Consider the following 20,835-nt stretch of genomic DNA (forward strand, 5'->3'; position numbering starts at 1 on the left):
TGTAATTAGTTGGTACAAAAGACTAAATTTATAGAGTTTTACATTCCTATTTCTCTTCCTAATTTTAGAAGTATGCAGTTATAACTTCTCAAATATGCAATAATAAATCCTAAAGATATGCAACAATAATTTTAGAGAGATGCAATTAATTTATGATTCTTTCCATATATTTCTATACTCACCCCCAAGTTGGTGCATGATAACTTTATAGAGTTTTACATTCCTATTTCTCTTCCTAATTTTAGGAGTAAATGATTACACAATTAATAGCAATAACTTCTTAAAAATTACAACAATAAATCCTAGGGATATGCAGTAATAACTTCTTGAATATGCAGTAATAAATCCTAAAGATATGCAGTAATAATTTTAGAGAAATGCAATCAACCTTTAATTTTTTCCATATCTACACCCACCCCCAAGTTGGTGCATGATAATTTTATAGAGGTTTACATTCCTATTTCTCTTCTTAATTTTAGGAGTAAATGAATACATAATTAATAGCAATAACTTTTTAAAAATTACAATAATAAATCTAGGGATATGCAGTAATAACTCCTAGAATATGCAGTAATAAATTCTGAAGATTATACAGTAATAATTTTAGAGATATGCAATCAACTTCTAATTTTTTCCATATATTTCTACACCCACTTCCAAGCTGGTACATAGATATTAATCATGCCCCACTTGTCAACGAAATGCTCCTTGGTAAAAATATTAGTTGTTTGTTGCTCAAAAGTCACAAATGGCATACAAAGAACTTAAGCTTTTCTTTAATGAAATGCCTATCAATCTTAATGTGTTTCATACGATCATGTTGAACTAATTTGTGCGCAATATTTATATCTGATTTGTTATTACAAAATAGTCTCATAGGTGTTCTGCATCTAATCTTAGTTCTTCAGGTACTCTTTTAATCCATAATATCTCACAAACTCTATTTTCCATAGCTCTATACTCAGCTTCTATCCTATTTCTAGCAACCACACTTTACTTCTTACTTCGCTAAGTAATCAAATATTCTCATAAGAATGTACAATAGCCAGAGATTGACCTTCTATCTAAAACTGAACCAGCACAATCTACATCTATTTAGACTTTTATACTCCTTTTATTACTTTTCTTGAACAGTAACCCCCTTTCTGGTGTACTTTTTAAATACTTGAGAATCTTATATACAGCTTTCAGATGTTCTTCATAAGGTGAGTGCATATACTGATTAACAACACTAACCCCAAAGGTGATATCAGGTCTTGTATTGGACAAATAAATGAGTTTTCCTACAAGATGTTGATATCTATCTTTATCAACTGGAACTCCATTAAGAGCATCTCCCAACTTTTAATTAGGATCCATGGGTGTATCACTTAGTTTGCAACTGGAACTCCATTAAGAGCATCCTAACTTCTTATTAGAATCCATGGATGTATCATTTAGTTTACAATCGCTCATGTCCTCTAATAAGTAAAGAACATACTTTTTTTGTAACACAGAGATTCATTTCTTTATCCTTATAATTTCCATACCCAAGAAGCAAATGCCATAAATCCTTAATTTCAAATTCTTAAGCAAGATGTTTTTTCAACCTATAGTACTCATCATCATCATTCCTGATAAGTATTATATCATCCACGTATACAATCAAGACAGTCATCCTTCCATTACTAATGTGTTTCACAAATATTATATGATCAGATTGTCCTTAACTAATCATCTTACAATCTCTTGAACCAAGCTCGGGGATTGGTACAATCATCGGTTGCCTCGGAACCTCTTACAATAGTTGTTGATTTATATTTGATATCTTCTTATAGTCTTATTGAGATCTCTGGGCTTGGCTAAAATCTCACTATCTTTTTTATTTATATATTGTAGATAACTTTTCTAAGATTTTGAAATTCTCGCCTCCCAAATATACCTTGTAAAATCGATATTTCCTTGGGACGTTGGTCAGATATAATGCCTCAAAACCTTTATACTTGTTGATTTATAGTGGATATCATCTTACAGTCTTACTGAACTCTCTGGGCTTGGCTAAAATCTCACTATCTTTTTTTTATTTATATATTATAGATAACTTTTCTAAGATTTTGAAATTCTCATCTCCCAAATATATCTTGTAAAATCGATATTTCTTTTGCACATTGGTCGGATACAATGTATGTAGCTTACTATTATCCTATTGCATCCTCTATTTGCCTCAAAGTGAGTTGTTTGTCTCCTAAAGATAACATCGTGATTCCTTAATTACTTCCAGACTTCCACTCTTATGTTCATCTTTTAAGATTTCTAAGCATTTCAAATTTGTATTTTCTTAAGAAAATTGAGCACCAAAAATTAAGTGTATGTAGTAAATCTCTCAAACCAAGTAAAGGGATTGGTTTAAATCATAGTTTGCCGCCTGGGAACCTCTTATAATACTTGCTGATTTATATTGGATATCGTCGTATAATCTTACTAAACTCTCTGGGCATGGCTAAAATCTCACTATCTTTTCAATTTATATATTATAGATAACTCTTCTAAGATTTTGAAATTCTCACCTGTCAAATATATCTTCTAAAATCGATATTTCCTTTGGACATTATGCAGCGCCCGGAGAAAAGGGGCCGAAAAAAAAAAAAAAAAAAAAAGCCACGTTGGCAGCCACGTCAGCAGGCCCGATCAGCAATCGGCCAACCGGGGCCTGCCACGTGGCAAGACCACATCACTCTGGAATGGGCCACGTTGGCGATCCGCGTGGGCGCGATCGGACGGCCCAGATGCAATCGCACGGACGGCCCAGATTCAATAAAAAACGAACGGCCCAGATTAAAACAAAATAGACGGCTGAGATCAAAAGGCAAGGGGTTATAAATAGAACCCCCACACCAGACCACAAACCCTAGCCGCCTGCCGCTCGCCGGAGAAGACAAACCAGAAGCCGGCCGCCGCCACCCGCCGCCGCGCCGGGGAAATTTTCGACCGCCGATCGAGGTAAAATTCATACTCCCGACTCGTTTTTCCACGCTGATTCCTCCTGTGGCCAAATCGGAGCCAAAATCCCGGCCAAACGGCCGGAATACGCGGCCAAAGACCAGCGGCGCCGCCGCGCACCTTCTCGGTTTTTGCCTCCGACGAGGCCCTTCCTGGCCTCCGTTTGATGCAATTTTTATATCACCGTGATCACCATTCTTTTCTCTACAGGTCAACCAGAGCCGAATCACCAAAACACGAACCTCGCCGGAGAGCCGCCGCACCCGAGAGCGCCGCCGCCGGTAAGCTCCATTTTTCCGTGATTTTTTTTGGCCCCCGAGGGCCCTAGGGTTGTTTTCTCGCAGGGACCGATGCGAGCATGGCCGAATTCGACCGGAAACGGCCGAAAACAGCCAACCCGAGGCGAATCGCCGCCGCCAGCGGCGGCGCCGTCGCCGGAGCACGGCGGCGCCGTCGCCGGAGCACGGCGGAGCCGCCGTGCCGAAGTTGCGATTTGGGCCGAAAGGGGCCCTGGGCCTAATTTGGGATTTTTTTGGAACACGTGCAGGTACCAGTAGTGCGTTTCAGTTCCCCGGGAAAAATTCAGGGAAAATTAGGGACAGCCTGTAGGCGCACTGTGAAGCTGTGTTCGGACCCCGAAACGAGTAAGGACCCCTCACCCTATTTTCTATCACGGTATTAAAGTTCAAAATGATAAAACGGTATTTCTTGAATTAACGAATGTGTGAAATTGCTTAAGGTGGATGGTAAAGGTTTTCATGTTAATAAACGAGTTTGTTGTAAATTATGCTCCATTAGTCTTTTTTGTGTTTTCTACCCACCTTTACCTCCGTGACGGTGAGATATCGTGATGTTCTTACTGGGCTAGTGTAGCTCACTCCTTATTTAACCATTTCAGATCAGGAAGACATGGTTCCCGAGCCCGTTCCGCAGGAGGACGACGAAAGGGATGCCTAGAGACTCTGTAGTCATACTCATAGCTTTGTTTTCGAGTTTCTCTTTTAGTTAGTTTAACATTTTATATTTTAAGTACGTTTTTGGTTTTCGTGTAAGGAATGTTAACTGAAATTTTGATCTCGCTTCCGCAATTGATATATTTAAATACTCATTTCATTTTAATATTTCCGGGGCCGTTACAGTTGGTATCAGAGCCGCATTTCCTCGGACCCATCCCTTACACTAATGTGCCTTAGAGGAATACTCACCGATATATTGTTACTCAATCATTCCTTGTGAATGCAGGTACACAGGAATGAGGAGAGGAAGGCCCCCACTAAACCGAGCGGCCCCAGATAATTCAATTCGGGAGGATTTAGATAGACTATTCGAGATGGTGGAGGCTCTCGCAGCTGCCCAGATAAGGCAAGAGGAGAGAAGGGAGTTACCGGGACCTCCTCCGCTAGCGCAGGTTGAGCCCCCGCTACAGCAGGCTGATCCCGAGCCACCCCGGCAGGAGCCTGTTCCTCCACGATACCACCCGGCACCACAGCCGCGGTACGATCCGGTACCACAGCCACAGTACCAACAGGTGCCGCCACAGCACATTCCAGTGCCCCCACCACATCAGCAGGCGCCACCACAGGGTCCCCCAGTTCACCCTCAGCCGGCCCCAGTCCCTCTACCTCGGGACCCCGCTCCCTCCTTGATCGACCCCGGCTTCATAGAAAGGTACAGGAGACTGAACCCTTCTACTTTTTCAGGGGGATCCTCTTTCGAAGAGGCCCAATACTGGCTGGCAGAGACTGAGAGAGCCTTTGAGACCTTGGGAGTAATTCCTGAGCAGAGGGCTGCCATTGCCTCCTACATGCTGGTAGGGGAAGCGGTACGCTGGTGGGAGCTCAAGCGGGCCACCCTGCCTGTACCAGTTACTTGGGAGCAGTTCCTAGCGGCTTTCCATGCGGAGTATCTCCCTAAACACATCCAACATTTAAAGGAAATGGAATTTGCTCAATTGGTCCAGGGTAATATGATAGTGTCGGAGTATGCCCGCAAGTTCCTGGAGCTGGGCCGACATGCCCCGGAGACATTGTTGGATGAGGGCCGAAAGGCCAGGAAATTCCAGTGGGGCCTCCACCCTGCGATCAGACAGCACTTCTTGGTGATGGAGCTCGAGACATATTCGGCAATCCTGGCAAAGGCGCAGATCATAGAAAGGAGCTTCGACACCCGCCCTCAGCTAGCGGGAAGTTCCCGACCCTCAGCCCCGCTCCGCAGGCCGGCGCCTACCATGCCTGTCCAACCCAGTAAGAGGCCCAGGCCTGCCGTTCAGGGCCCTCCTCAGGCTATGGGGACAGCACGTGGGAAGATCTGCCAGTACTGCGGCAGGGATCATGGGGACCGACCCTGCTACCGCCTCAACAACACCTGTCGCATATGCGGCAGTGCCCAGCACTACGCGAGAGAGTGCCTTAGAAACCAGAATCAAGGGAGGCCTCCAATCCAGGGCAGAGTTTACAACCTTACCCAGAAGGATGCCGACGCAGACCCGGACGTGGTACATGGTAAACCCAAGAAGGAAGTTTGTATCCAAGAGATTCCAGTAGTCCGAGACTTTCCAGACGTATTTCTGGATGAACTGTCCGGTCTACCAGGGGACAGAGAGGTCGAGTTCACCATAGACTTACAGCCAGGAACCCAACCCATCTCGGTAGCTCCTTACCGAATGAGCTGCATCGAGATGGAAGAGCTAAGGAAACAAATCACTGAGCTACAAAACAGTGGCTTCATTAGACACAGCATTTTCCCATGGGGTGCCGGGGTTACTTTTGCAAAGAAAGGGGATGGAACGTTGAGACTGTGTATTGATTATAGAAGGATAAACAAAGTAACAATTAAAAACAAGTACCCTCTTCCCCGGATTGATGACCTTTTCGATCAGTTGCAGGGTGCACAGGTCTTTTCTAAAATAGATCTACGATCAGGTTACCATCAGGTAAAAGTGAGAGCAGAAGACATCCCCAAGACGGCATTCCGAACCAGGTACGGACACTATGAGTTCCTGGTTATGCCGTTTGGGCTAACCAACGCCCCGGCCATCTTTATGGATCTAATGAACAGAATCTTCAGAGAGTTTTTGGATAAATTTGTCATCGTGTTCATCGATGATATCTTAGTCTACTCAAAAAGTAGAGAAGAACATGCTCATCATCTTGCCCAAGTCCTCCAGGTACTCAAGGAAAAGAAGTTGTATGCAAAGTTGAGCAAGTGTGGATTTTGGCTTGAGCAAACCGCCTTCCTAGGACATGTTATATCGAAGGAAGGGGTGTCGGTGAACCTCGAAAAGGTTAAAGCGGTACTTGGTTGGGAAAGGCTGACAACAGTTAAGGAAATTCGCAGTTTCCTAGGGATGGCGGGTTATTACCGCCGGTTTGTCGAAGGGTTCTCCAGTCTAGCGGCCCCTCTAACCCGACTCACAAAGAAGAATGCAAAGTTTGATTGGAATGAGAACTGCGAAAGGAGTTTTTCAGAATTGAAGAAGCGACTGACTACTGCACCCTTGCTGGCTCTACCGAGTGGATCAGGAGGGTATACAGTTTATAGTGATGCCTCCTATCTGGGCCTGGGTTGTGTCCTGATGCAGCATAGAAAGGTTATAGCATATGGGTCTAGACAGCTAAAGAATCATGAGAAGAACTATCCTACCCATGACTTGGAGCTTGCCGCAATCATACACGCCTTGAAAATCTGGCGCCATTATTTGTATGGAGAGACCTTTCAGATCTACACCGATCATAAGAGCTTGAAGCACATCTTCACTCAGAAGGATCTCAACATGCGTCAGAGAAGGTGGATGGAACTCCTCAAGGACTATGATTGTGACATCCTATACCATCCAGGTAAGGGCAACGTAGTAGCCGATGCCCTCAGTAGGAAGAGTGCAGGCACCCTAGCCCATCTGATGGTTTCAGAATGCAGGTCCATTGGGGCTACGCAGCAGGTTCGACTGCGAGATCTGAAGAGGGCCACATGTTTGAGCCACCTAGCAGTCCAACCCGAGTTAATCCAAAGAATAAAGGAAACCCAGTCAATCGACCCCGCCCTAGTAACCCGCAAGAAGGATGCAGAACAGGGAGTGAACTCAGAATTTCAGATCTCTGCCGACGGATTGATTCGTTTCAAGGACAGAATGTGTGTCCCAGACGACAGTGAATTAAAAAGAGACATCATGACAGAGTCCCATAGTTCAAGGTTCGCCATGCATCCAGGAAGTACAAAAATGTACCAAACTATGCGACCTCGATTCTGGTGGAATGGGATGAAGAGAGATATAGCTGACTTTGTATCTAAGTGCTTGGTATGTCAGCAGGTCAAAGCAGAATATCAACGCCCAGGGGGGTTGCTTCAGCCTTTACCGATTCCAGAGTGAAAGTGGGAACACATCACCATGGACTTCGTATCGAGACTACCCAAGGCACGATCGGGACACGATGCCATATGGGTAATTGTTGACCGACTCACTAAGTCTTCCCACTTCCTGGCCATCAGAATGACTGATTCTTTGGACAAGTTGGCAAGAATGTATGTCCGGGAAATAGTCAGACTGCATGGAGTCCCAGTAACAGTGGTATCCGACAGGGATCCCAGATTCACTTCTCGGTTTTGGAATAGTTTCCAGCAAGCTATGGGAACAAAGCTGTCCCTTAGTACTGCCTTCCACCCCCAAACCGATGGACAATCAGAGAGGACAATCCGTACGCTGGAGGATATGCTCCGAGCTTGTGTCCTTGACTCCGGGGGCCATTGGGACGACCATCTACCCCTGATAGAGTTTGCCTACAACAACAGTTACCAAGCAAGCATCGGCATGGCCCCATACGAGGCGCTATACGGGCGTCCGTGCAGGTCACCGATTTGTTGGGAGGAAGTGGGCGATAGAAGATTGTTTGGCCCGGATTTGGTGGAAGAAACCACGTCCAAGATAGTTAAGATCAAGAAGAACATCCAGAAAGCTCAGAGTAGGCAGAAGAGTTATGCTGATACCCGGAGGAGAGACCTGGCCTTTGAGAAAGGTGACCGGGTGTTTCTTAAAGTCACCCCCTTCAAGGGAATTAGTAGGTTCGGCAGGAGGGGAAAATTAAACCCTAGATACATTGGACCCTTTGAAATCTTAGACAAGATTGGTACCACTGCCTACAGACTTGCACTGCCCCCTGAGCTCTCCCGGGTTCATAATGTGTTCCATGTATCTATGCTACGCAAGTACAATCCGGACCCTTCTCATGTCGTGGCTCATGAACCGCTTTCACTCCGAGAGGACTTGTCTTATGAAGAAGTACCGGTCAGTATCACGGACCGAAAAAGCAGAATACTCCGCAACCGGGAAATATCATTTGTAAAAGTCATGTGGCAGAACCACACGCCTAGGGAGGCGACTTGGGAACTGGAATCAGAATTTAGGACACAATATCCCCATCTGTTTGATCAAGAGTAATGAGGCAAATTTGGGGACCAAATTTCTTTAAGGGGGGAGAGTTGTAGCGCCCGGAGAAAAAAGGGCCGAAAAAAAAAAAAAAAAAAAAGCCACGTCGGCAGCCACGTCAGCAGGCCCGGTCAGCAATCGGCCAACCGGGGCCTGCCACGTGGCAAGACCACATCACTCCGGAATGGGCCACGTTGGCGATCCACGTGGGCGCGATCGGACGGCCCAGATCAATCGCGCGATCGGACGGTCCAGATACAATCGCACGGACGACCCAGATTCAATCAAAAACGAACGGTGCAGATTAAAACAAAATGGACGGCTGAGATCAAAAGGCAAGGGGTTATAAATAGAACCCCCACACCAGACCATAAACCCTAGCCGCCTGCCGCTCGCCGGAGAAGACAAACCAGAAGCCGGCCGCCGCCACCTGCCGCCGCGCCGGGGAAATTTCCGACCGCTGATCGAGGTAAATTTCATACCCCCGACTCGTTTTCCCACGCTGATTCCTCCTGTGGCCAAATCGGAGCCAAAATGTCGGCCAAACGGCCGAAATACGCGGCCAAAGACCAGCGGCGCCGCCGCGCCCCTTCTCAGTTTTTACCTCGACGAGGCCCTTCCCGGCCTCCGTTTGATGTAATTTTTATATCACCATCACCATTCTTTTCTCTACAGGTCGACCGGAGCCGAATCACCAAAACACGAACCTTGCCGGAGAGCCGCCGCACCCGAGAGCGCCGCCGCCGGTAAGCTCCATTTTTCCGTGATTTTTTTTTGCCCCCGAGGGCCCTAGGGTTGTTTTCTCGCAGGGACCGATGCGAGTGTGGCCGAATTTGACCGAAAACGGTCGAAAACAGCCAACCCGAGGCGAATCGCCGCCGCCAGCGGCGGCGCCGTCGTCGGAGCACGGCGGAGCCACCGTGCCGGAGTTGCGATTTGGGCCGAAAGGGGCCCTGGGCCTAATTTGGGATTTTTTTGGAACACGTGCAGGTACCAGTAGTGCGTTTCAGTTCCCCGAGAAAAATTCAGGGAAAATTAGGGACAGCCTGTAGGCGCACTGTGAAGCCGTGTTCGGACCCTGAAACGAGTAAGGACCCCTCACCCTATTTCCTATCACGGTATTAAAGTTCAAAATGATAAAACGGTATTTCTTGAATTAACGAATGTGTGAAATTGCTTAAGGTGGCTAATGGAGCCCGAGTCTAGTGTGATTGGTGATTTACTGTTATTTGGCCTGTTTACAGCTTTAAATGCAAAATGAGGTTTGATGTGTTCATTTTACAGATTTGTGTGCATATACTACGTTTTTATTAATTATAGGTTGAATGACTGAAAAAAACTGATACTGTATGTTGTCTGTTTGGCATGAATTACGGTATGGGGGTCAGCCTGACTAGATATCCTGGGAGATGGTGGACGGACCGGGTCCGTAGGGAACCCTACCGGGATTGTGGTCTCACATGTCGGACGGGGTATGGAGATCTTATGGTTTTGGCGCCCATACCGGACGGGGTATGGGGACGGCCCGTTTCACCCTCATACCGGACGGGGTATTGAGGTTTATGGTTTTGGCGCCCATACCGGACGGGGTATGGGGACGGCCCTGGAAACTTATAATGAATGTTAAAGGTTAACGGGTAGCGGGACCCCTATGGACCCCCACGGATACTAGTAGGCTGGTAAATGAGAAAAAGATATATTGTATAATGATTGAATTACAAGAGGCGTGATAAGTGTTATGTTTTACAGCTTATATTATTCCATGATTATGATAATGTTATTGTTTTTCTTATATTGTTTTCATAAATTCCACCGAGGTAAGTGGATGGTAAAGGTTTTCATGTTAATAAACGAGTTTGTTGTAAATTATGCTCCATTAGTCTTTTTTGTGTTTTCTATCCACCTTTACCTCCGTGACGGTGAGATATCGTGATGTTCTTACTGGGCTAGTGTAGCTCACTCCTTATTTAACCATTTCAGATCAAGAAGACATGGTTCCCGAGCCCGTTCCGCAGGAGGACGACGAAAGGGATGCCTAGAGACTCTGTAGTCATACTCATAGCTTTGTTTTCGAGTTTCTCTTTTAGTTAGTTTAACCTTTTATATTTTAAGTACGTTTTTTGTTTTCGTGTAAGGGATGTTAACTGAAATTTTGATCTCGCTTCCGCAATTGATATATTTAAATACTCATTTCATTTTAATATTTCCGGGGCCGTTACACATTAGTCGGATACAATGCATATCACTTACTGTTATCCTATTGCATCCTCTAGTTGCCTTAAAGTGAGTTGTTTGTCTCCCAAAGCCAACATCGTGATTCCTTAATTACTTTCAGACTTCCACTTTCATATTTATTTTTGCCAATATTTTCAAGTATTTCAAAGTTGATTATTACTTTAAATGTTTGTATTTTCCTAAGAAAATTGAGCACCAAAAATCAAGTGTTTTCTGACACCCAAAAATTCATCTTATGGAAAACAATTCAACATTCTCTTAAATCAAGACTTTTTCACCTGACTTAATGACTTGGTATCTAAAGAAATTATTCTTTCTAGTTAAGTCGTATGGGTCCTCAACTTATTAAGGCCTACAATCTCCATCCAAGCACGTTAAGATTTCATCTTGGCTCTTTGATTTCTTTTGGAACCACATTCTCAGACTTACAGTTTCTTAAGACTCGTACGTACTTCCAAAGTGGGTCTATTTATCTTAAAGTGAGTTATTTGTCTCCCAAAGACAAAATCGTAATTTCTTAATTTCTTCCAGATTTCCAATGTCATGTTCATTTTCTAATATTCCTAAGTATTCCAAAGTTGATTAATCCTTTCTATGCTTGTATTTTCCTAAGATAATTGAGCACCAAAAGTCAAGTGTATGAGCTTTCTGACTCCCAAGAAAATCATCTTATGGAAAACAATTTAGTATTCTCTTTAATTAAGACCTTTGCTCCTCACTTAATGTCTTGGTATCTAAACAACTTATTCTTTCTAGTTAAGTCGTGTGGATCCTCAATTTATTAAGGCTATTATTTCCACCCAAGCCTATTAAGATTTCATCTTGGTTCTTTGATTTCTTGTGGAACCGCATTCTCAGACTTACAGTTTCTTAAAACTCATACGTACTTCTAAAGTGGGTTATCTTCTTTCTGACTTCCAAAAATAAGGATGGCTTTATTAAGAATTCGTTCGAATTCATTATCACAATATACTATTAACATCAAGTTATCAAGTTTAGATGACTCCCAAAATAAGTATAGAACTTCATATATTGTGAAACCGCATCCTCAGGTTTACAGTTTCTTAATGCTCATACGTACTTCCAAAGTGGGTCATCTCTTTTCTGACTTTCAAAAATAAAAATAGATTTATTAGGAATTCGTCCGAACTCGTCCTTTTCGATTTGTATATTGTAGATAATTCTTATAATACTTGCAGATTCGTATTGGATATCATCTTACAACCTTATTGAGATCTCTGGACTTCGTTAAAATCTCACTGTCCTTTTCGTTTTGTATATTGTAGATAACTTTTCAAAAATTTAGAAATTCTTGCCTTACAAATATATCTTGTAAAATTGATATTTCCTTTGGATGTTGGTCGGATCCAATGAATGTAACTTACTGTTACCCTGTTACATCCTCTATTTACCTCAAAGTGAGTTGTTTGTCTTCCAACGACAACATCATGATTCCTTACTTTCTTCCAAACTTCCAATCTCATGTTCATTTTTTATTATTTCTAAGTAGTCTAAAGTTGATTATTCCTTTATATGTTTGTATTTTTATAAGATAATTGAGCATCAAAAGTCAAGTGTATGTGCTTTCTGACTCCCGAAAAATCATCTTATGAAAAACAGTTCAGTTTTCTCTTTAATCAAGACCTTTTCTCCTCACTCAATGACTTGGTATCTAAACAACTTATTCTTTCTACTTGAGTCATATGGGTGCTCAACTTATTAAGTCCTATTATCTCCATCCAAACCTATTAAGATTTCATCTTGACTCTTTGATTTCTTGTGGAACCGCATTCTCAGACTTATAGTTTCTTAAGGCTCATACATACTTCCAAAGTGGGTCTATTTACCTCAAAGTGAGTTTTTTGTCTCATAAAGACAACATTGTGATTCCTTAATTTCTTCCAGACTTCCAATCTCATATTCATTTTCTAAGATTTATAAGTATTCCAAAGCTGATTATTTTTTTATATGTTTGTATTTTTCTAAGATAATTGAGCACCAAAAGTCAAGTGTATGTGTTTCTGACTCCTAAAAAATCATCTTATGGAAAACAGCTCAGTTTCTCGTTAATCAAGACATTTTCTCTTCAGTAAATGTCTTGGTATCTAAATAACTTATTATTTCTAGTTAAGTATGGATCCTCAACTTATTAAGGCTTATTATCTCCATCCAAACTCATTAAGATTTTATCTTGGCTCTTTGGTTTCTTGTGGAACCTCATTCTTAGACTTGTAATTTATTAAAGATCATACGTTAAGTGGGTCTATTACCTCAAAGTGTGTTGTTTGTCTCCCAAAGACAACATTGTGATTCCTTAATTTCTTCTATACTTCTAATCTCACATTCATTCTCTTAGATTTCTAAGTATTTCAAAGTTGATTATTCTTTTATATGTTTGTATTTTTATAAGATACTTGAGCACCAAAAGTCAAGTGTATGTGTTTTCTTACTCCCAAAAAATATCTTATGGAAAATAGTTCAGTATTCTCTTTAATCAAGACCTTTTCTCCTCACTTAATGTCTTGGTATCTAAACAACCAATTCTTTCCACTTAAGTCGTATGGATCCTCAACTTATTAGGGTCTATTATCTCTATCCAAGCCTGTTAAGATTTCATCTTGGCTCTTTAATTTCTTGTGGAACTACATTCTCATACTTACAGTTTCTTAAGGCTCATCATACTTCCAAAGTGGGTAATCTCTTTTCTGACTTTCAAAAATAAGGATGTATTATTAGGAATTCATCCGAACTCATTATCACAATATACTATTAACATCAAGTTATCAAGTTTAGATAACTCCCAAAATAAATATAGAACTTTTATCTTAGGAAACGACATCCTCAGATTTACAGTTTCTTAAGGCTCATACGTACTTCCGAAATGGATCATCTCTTTTCTAACTTTCAAAAATAAGGATAGATTTATTAGAAATTCATTCGAACTCATTATCATAATATACTATTAACATCAAGTTATCAAGTCTAGGTGACTCCCAATATAAATATGAAACTTCTTATCATCTCCATTATTAATAAGATCTCTCAAAACTAAGAATATAACTCCTTATAATCTCTATAATTATTCAGATCTCCCAAAAATAAGTATCAACTCCTAATCAGCCTATCTTATTTAGATCATTAATAAGATCGGTAATGCTCAATAATTGTTTCAATCTCTTCAAGCTTAAGTACTATAAAATCCCAATAATTTCAAATGATTACTCTTAGATGGATAGCTTTAGAGCTGCTATAGATGGCATTAGTAAAATAACCTACTGAAGATTTCCAAAAAATGGTTCTTAAATGTTGGTCATAAGTTTGTCACTTTATAAGATTGGTTTAATCATAGCTTGTCTAGGAACCTCTTACAATACTTCCTTATGCATGTTGAATATCGTCTTACAATCTTGGTAAGGTCTTTGGGCTTGGTTAAAATCTCATTATCCTTTTCAATTTTTGTATTGTAGATAACGCTTCTAAGATTTTGAAATTCTCGCATCTCAAATATATCTTGTAAAATTAATATTTCCTTTGGACGTTGGTCGAATACAATGTATGTAGTTTAGTGTAACCCTATTGCATCATCTATTTACCTCAAAGTGAGTTGGTTGTCTCCCAAAGACAACATCGTGATTCTTGAATTTCTAAGATTTTGAAGATAACTTTTCTAAAATTTTGAAATTCTCGTCTCTCAAATATATCTTGTAAAATCAATATTTACTTTGGACGTTGGTCGGATGTAATGCATGTAGCTTACTGTAACCTTATTGCATCCTCTATTTAACTCAAAGTGAGTTGTTTGTCTCCTAAAGACAACATCATGATTCTTGAATTTCTTCCAGATTTCCAATCTCATGTTCATTTTCTAAGATTCCTAAGTATTCCAAAGTTGATTATTCCTTTATATGTTTGTATTTCTCTAAGATAATTGAGCACCAAAAGTCAAGTGTATGTGCTTTCTGGCTCCTAAAAATTCATCTTATGGAAAGCAGCTCAGTATTCTCTTTAATCAAGATCTTTTTCTCCTCACTCAATGACATGGTATCTAAACAACTTATTCTTTCTAGTTTAAGTCGCATGGATCCTTAACTTATTAAGGCCTATTATCTCCATCCAATCCCATTAAAAATTCATCTTGGCTTGATTACTTGTAGAATCGCATTCTCAAACTTACAATTTCTTGAGACTCATACGTACTTCCAAAGTGGGTCATCTCTTTTCTAACTTCCAAAAATAAGGATGGATTTACTAGGAATTCGTCTGAACTCGTTATCACAATATGCTATTAACATTAAGTTATCAAGTCTAGCTAAGTCCCAAACTAAGAATAGAACTTCTCATCTTATGAAACCACATCCTCATGTTTACAGTTTCTTAAGGCTCATACGTACTTCTAAAGTAGGTCATCTCTTTTTTAACTTCCAAAAATGAGGATAGATTTATTAGGAATTTGTCTAAAGTCATTATCACAATATACTATTAACATCAAATTATAAAGTTTAGGTGACTCCCAAATCATCTCTATAATTGATCATATTTCCAAAAGTAAGTATATTACTCCTTATAATCTCCATAATTATTCACATATCCCAAAATTAAGTATCGAACTCCTTATCAACCTATCTTATTTGGATCATTAATTGAAAGGTCCACCAATGGTCTTGTAAAGATTGGTAATACTCTATAATTATTTTAATCTCTCCCGAAATTAAGTATTACAAACTCACAAATATTTCAAATCATTACTCTTAGATGGATAGTTTTAGAGTTTCTATAGATGGCATTAGCAAAATAATCTACTGAAGATTTCTAATAAATGGTTCTTAGATGTTGATCATAAGTTTGTCTCTCTATAGGATTGGTTTAATCATAACTTGCTTGGGAACCTTGACTAACATATTGGATATGTTAAAATACTTAGATGTTGATCTAAGTATTCTTAGATGTTGATCTTAAAATACTTGCTGATACATATTGGATATCGTCTTACAGTCTTGCTGAGGCCTCTAGGCTTGGCTAACATCTCACTATCCATTTCAATTTGTATATTGTAGATAACTCTTCTAAATTTTTGAAATCCTCACCTCCTAAATATATATTTTAAAATTGATATTTTCTTTGGACATTGGTCGGATACAATGCATGTAACTTTTCGTTACCCAATTACATCCTCTATTTACTTTAAAGTGAGTTTCTTGTCTCTTAAAGGCAAACTCGTGATTCCTTGGCATCTAAATAAATTATGCAAAACAGTTCAGCATCCTCCTGAAGCAAGACCTTTTCTCCTCACTCAATGACTTGGGATGTAAACAAATTATTTTGTCTAGTTAAGTCATATGGATCCTCAACTTATTAATTTTTATTATCTACATCCAAACCTGTTAAGATTTCAGCATGACTCTTTGATTTCTTGTGAAACTGCATTCTTAGGTTTATAGTTTCTTAAGACTCATACGTACTTCCAAAGTGGGTCATCTCTTTTCTGACTTCCAAAAATAAGGATGGATTTATTAGGAATTCGTCCTAACTCGTTATCACAATATACTTTTAATATCAAGTTATCAAGTGTAGGTGACTCTCAAAATAAGTATAGAACTTCTTATCATCTCCATAATTGATCAAATCTCCCAAAAGTAAGTATATAACTCTTTATAATATCCATAATTATTTAGATCTTACAATAAATAAGTATCAAACTCCTTATCAACCTATCTTGTTAAGTTATCAAGTTTAGGTGACTCTTAAAATAAGTAAAGAATTTTTTTTCATCTCCATAATTGATCAGATCTCCCAAAAATAAGTATATAACTCCTTATAATCTCCATAATTATTTAGATCTCCCAAAAAATAAGTATCGAACTCCTTATCAACCTATCTTATTAAGATCACTTATTTAGCGGTCCACCAATGGTCTTACTAAGATCGGTAATACTCTATAATTGTTTTAATATCTCCCGAGGTTAAGTGCTATAAACTCCCCAAGATTTTAAATGATTACCCTTAGATGGATAGCTTTAGAGTCACTATAGATGGCGTTAGCAAAATAATTTCCTGAAGAATTCCTAGAAATAGTTCTTAGATGTTGATTATAAATTTGTTTCTCTATAGGATTGGTTTAATCATAGCTTGCTTGGGAACCTCTTACAATACTTGCTGATACATATTGGATACCATCTTACAGTATGGCTAATATCTCACTATCTCACTATCCATTTATTACAAATGGTCTTACTAAGATCGGTAATACTCTATAATTGTTTCAATCTCTATCGAGGTTAAGTACTATAAACTCTCCAAGATTGTAAATGATTACTCTTAGATTGATAGCTTTAGAGTCGCTATAGATGGCATTAGCAAAAAAATCTACTGAAGATTTCTAATAAATGGTTCTTAGATGTTGATCATAATTTTGTCTCTCTATAGGATTGATTTAATCATAACTTTCTTGGGAACCTCTTAAAATACTTGCTGATACATATTAAAAATCGTATTATAATTTTGTTGAGGTCTCTAGGCATGACTATCTCACTATCCATCTCACTATCTCACTATCCATTTATTCAGGGGTCCATCAATGGTCTTGCTAAGACTAGTAATACTCTATAATTGTTTCAATCTTTCCAAAAGTTAAAGTACTATAAACTCCCAAAGATTTCAAATGATTATTCTTACATGGATAGCTTTAAAGTTGCTATAGATGGCGTTAGCAAGATAATCTACTGAAGATTTCCTAGAAATGGTTCTTACATGTTGATTATAAGTTTGTCTCTCTATAGGATTGGTTTAATCATAGCTTGCTTGGAAACCTCTTATAATACTTGCTGATACATATTAGATATCATCTTACAGTCTTGTTGAGGTCTCTGGTATGGATAACATCTCACTATTCATTTCGATTCGTATATTGTAAATAACTCTTCCAAGGTTTTGAAATTCTTCCCCCCCCCCCCAAATATATATTTTAAAATCGATATTTCCTTTAGATGTTGATCAGATACAATACACGTAGCTTATCGTTACCCTATTGCACCCTCTATTTACCTCAAAATGAGTTGTTTGTCTCCCAAAAACAAAATCATGATTTCTTAATTTCTTCCAGATTTCCAATCTCATTTTCATTTTTTTAAGATTTCTAAGTTTTCCAAAATTGATTATTTCTTTTTATGTTTGTATTTTCCTAAGATCATTGAGCTCCAAAAATTAAATGTATGAGTTTTTTGACTCCCAAAAATTTATCTTATGGAAAACAATTTAGTATTCTCTTTAATCAAAACCTTTTCTAAACAACTTATTATTTCTAATTTAGTAGTATGGATCCTCAACTTGTTATGGCTTATTATCTCCATCCAAGTCTGTTAAGATTTCATCTTGACTCTTTGATTTCTTATGGAACCGTGTTCTCAGACTTACAGTCTCTTAAGGCTAATACATACTTTCAAAGTGAGTCATCTCTTTTTTTACTTCCAAAAATAAGGGTGGACTTCTTAGGAATTCGTTCGAACTCGTTATCACAATATGCTATTAACATCAAATTATTAAGTTTAGATGACTCCCAAAATAAGCATAGGATTTAATACAAATCTAAGAATATAAGGGATTCTCTAATAATTACCCTTCTAAATCTTAATGGTAGATCAAACTGTACTCTTTCTAAAAAATAATTAGCAAATAGGAAGTTCAAAACAACACTAATATACTATTAACATCAATATACTATTAACATCAAATTATCAAATTTAGATGACTCCCAAAATAAGTATTGTAATATTCGATCTCGAAATTTGACTCGGAATTAATTTTAAATTTTTAAAAAATGTATAAAAATATAATTTTTAAATTTATAAATTTTATTTAATGTAAAATTAGAAAAAAAAAGGTTGAGGATAAAATTGAAAACAATTTTAGATAAAAGGGGTAAAAATTTGAGTTCGGGTGGTGTTTTTAAAAGAAAAATTAAAAATTAGAAGTCAAAATGCAATTAAGAAAAATTGTGCTACATATGATTGCCCAGTCAGCAGTCTCGACGAATCGAAGCACCCGCGTGGCAAGGTACGCTGACTCAGTGTCACGCGGGAGGCCACGCTGGCAATCCGCGTGCCCGCGAACGGACGGCCCAGAAGCGTTCCTGTGCGCGTGGATAGTCTGGATACGTTCCCTCAAGAGCGATCAGACGATTGTGATTAAATGCGATGAACAGCCTAGATTCATTTACTCTTTAAATGTGATCGTACGATCAAGATCAAATCGCAATAAATGGTCCAGATTCATTTTTTCTTTAAACGCGATCGGACGATCGAGATCAAACACAATAAATGACCCAGGTTTAAGGGAGAATGATATAAATATCTCGCATCACACCGAATTCAAACCCTAGCCGGCAGCCTCTTGCTGGAGAAGAAGAACCAGTTGCCGGATAAGGGAGCTGACCGCCACCCACCGTCGTGCCAGAGCCACCTCCAACCGCCAAAAAAGGTAAAAATTCTCATATCCACTCGGAAGTTGATTCCAAACACTCCAATGACCAAATTAGAGCAAAAGGAATGGCGGATGAGCAGGAAACTGAAGACAAAATCCGAAATCGCCTCCAATAAGCCCCTTCCTGTTTTTCATTTCGTGCGATTTTTTCACCATTGTGTTCACCGTTCTGTTTTCTACAAGTTGACTGAAGAAAAAGCTCAGCCACAAAGGTAAGCCAGCGGAGCCGCAGCACTGAAAAATCCCGCTGCCGGTAGATTTTTGTTTTTTGACTTTTTTCGGCCAATTGAGGCCTCGTAATGTATTTTCTTGTAATGATGAGTATAAAATCGGCTAAAATCGGCCAAAACTGGCCGAAAACGGCCAGGTCGAGGCAAACTGATTTTGGAGTTTTTGGTACGTGAAGTGTGATTTAATCTTTGCTTGAAAATTCAAGAAATCTAGGGACCACTAGTAGGCAAAGCTGAAAGTTTAGTATTTCGAACACCGATTCGGGTTAAAATTCCTCACTTTATTCTCTGTTATGAAATTGAAGCTTAATAATCGGTAATATGGTATTTTGTGTGATTTAAAAAACTTTGAGAATAATTACTGGTTACCAATAGAGTCAAAAACCGGTTAGTTATTTATTTGTTGTCCTGTTTAACTGATTATTGAATTTACAACTTTAAACACGTGATGATATACTGGGATGGTTAATTGATTCAATTGTACTTCCTTGATATATATATATATATATATATTGCTTGTTTTACATGATTTACGACTGATTTGTAAAATTGGTAATTAATATGCAAATAAAAAATTGATTGGTCATGTGAATTAATAAAATGTAGGCTTACTGAATATCATGTAAGATGGTAGATGGACTGGATACATAGAGAACCCTACCATGAACATTGCCTCATACCAGACGGAGTATCGAGAAATGGTATTTTTGGTACTCATACCGGACGGGGTATGGGGACGGCCCGATTCACCCCCATACCGAACGAGATATTAAGAGATGTTATTTTTGGCGCTCATACCGGATAGGGTATGGGGACGGCCAATTTATTGACAACGTGCATATGGATTCACGCGTAGTGGGATATCCCTATGGGCCCCTAGAGATATCAATAGGCAAATAAAAAAGGAAAGTTATTGTTTTTACTCACTTGAATATGAGGTTAAAATATTATTTGAATTATTATCTCTACAGGTTGATTTTGAAAATCTCGCAATGGTAAATACATGCAATAAATAGTTTTCCTTATTATAAATAAATTTACTTAAATCAAGAGCTCAATTGGTTGTTTTTATTATTCTTACCAACCTTCAGTTTCTATATCGGTGAGTTGTGTGATATTTTTATTGGGCTAGTGTAACTCATCCTTTTATTAACTATTTCATATTAAGAGGATCAAGACCCAAATCCCGATAAATAAGAGAGTTGTGAATAGTTCACCACTCGAACTCCTTTAAAAGCTAGTGAAGGTTGTCCTAAGATGCTCAGTTCTTTACTTTTCGTTTATTTCTTCAATTTTTGTTTGTTCTTTTAGAAGGGACATTTCCCTAACCCTATTGGGTATTTTAAAGTATTATGTAAGGAATATAAATCCTAACTCTATTATTTCGCTTCCGCATTCAATTTATATTTTTATTTTCTTTTAAATTCTGGGTCTTTACAGTTGGTATCAGAGTCGCATTTCTCGAAACCATTCCTTACACAAAAACCTTAGGAAACA

The 20,835-nt window shown here is 39.1% G+C and overlaps 1 long non-coding RNA gene across 1 annotated transcript in view; it reads right to left on the bottom strand.

Annotated features, from left to right (window-relative positions):
• LOC148266084 (uncharacterized) overlaps positions 1 to 20,835 on the bottom strand; it is a 57,474-nt gene that overhangs the window by 31,720 nt on the left and 4,919 nt on the right. The gene's annotated exons all lie outside the window — the stretch shown is intronic.

The sequence above is a fragment of the Carica papaya genome, chromosome 5 (assembly GCF_054855325.1).
Source record: "Carica papaya isolate Zhongbai chromosome 5, ASM5485532v1, whole genome shotgun sequence".
NCBI classification, from domain to species: Eukaryota; Viridiplantae; Streptophyta; class Magnoliopsida; order Brassicales; family Caricaceae; genus Carica; species Carica papaya.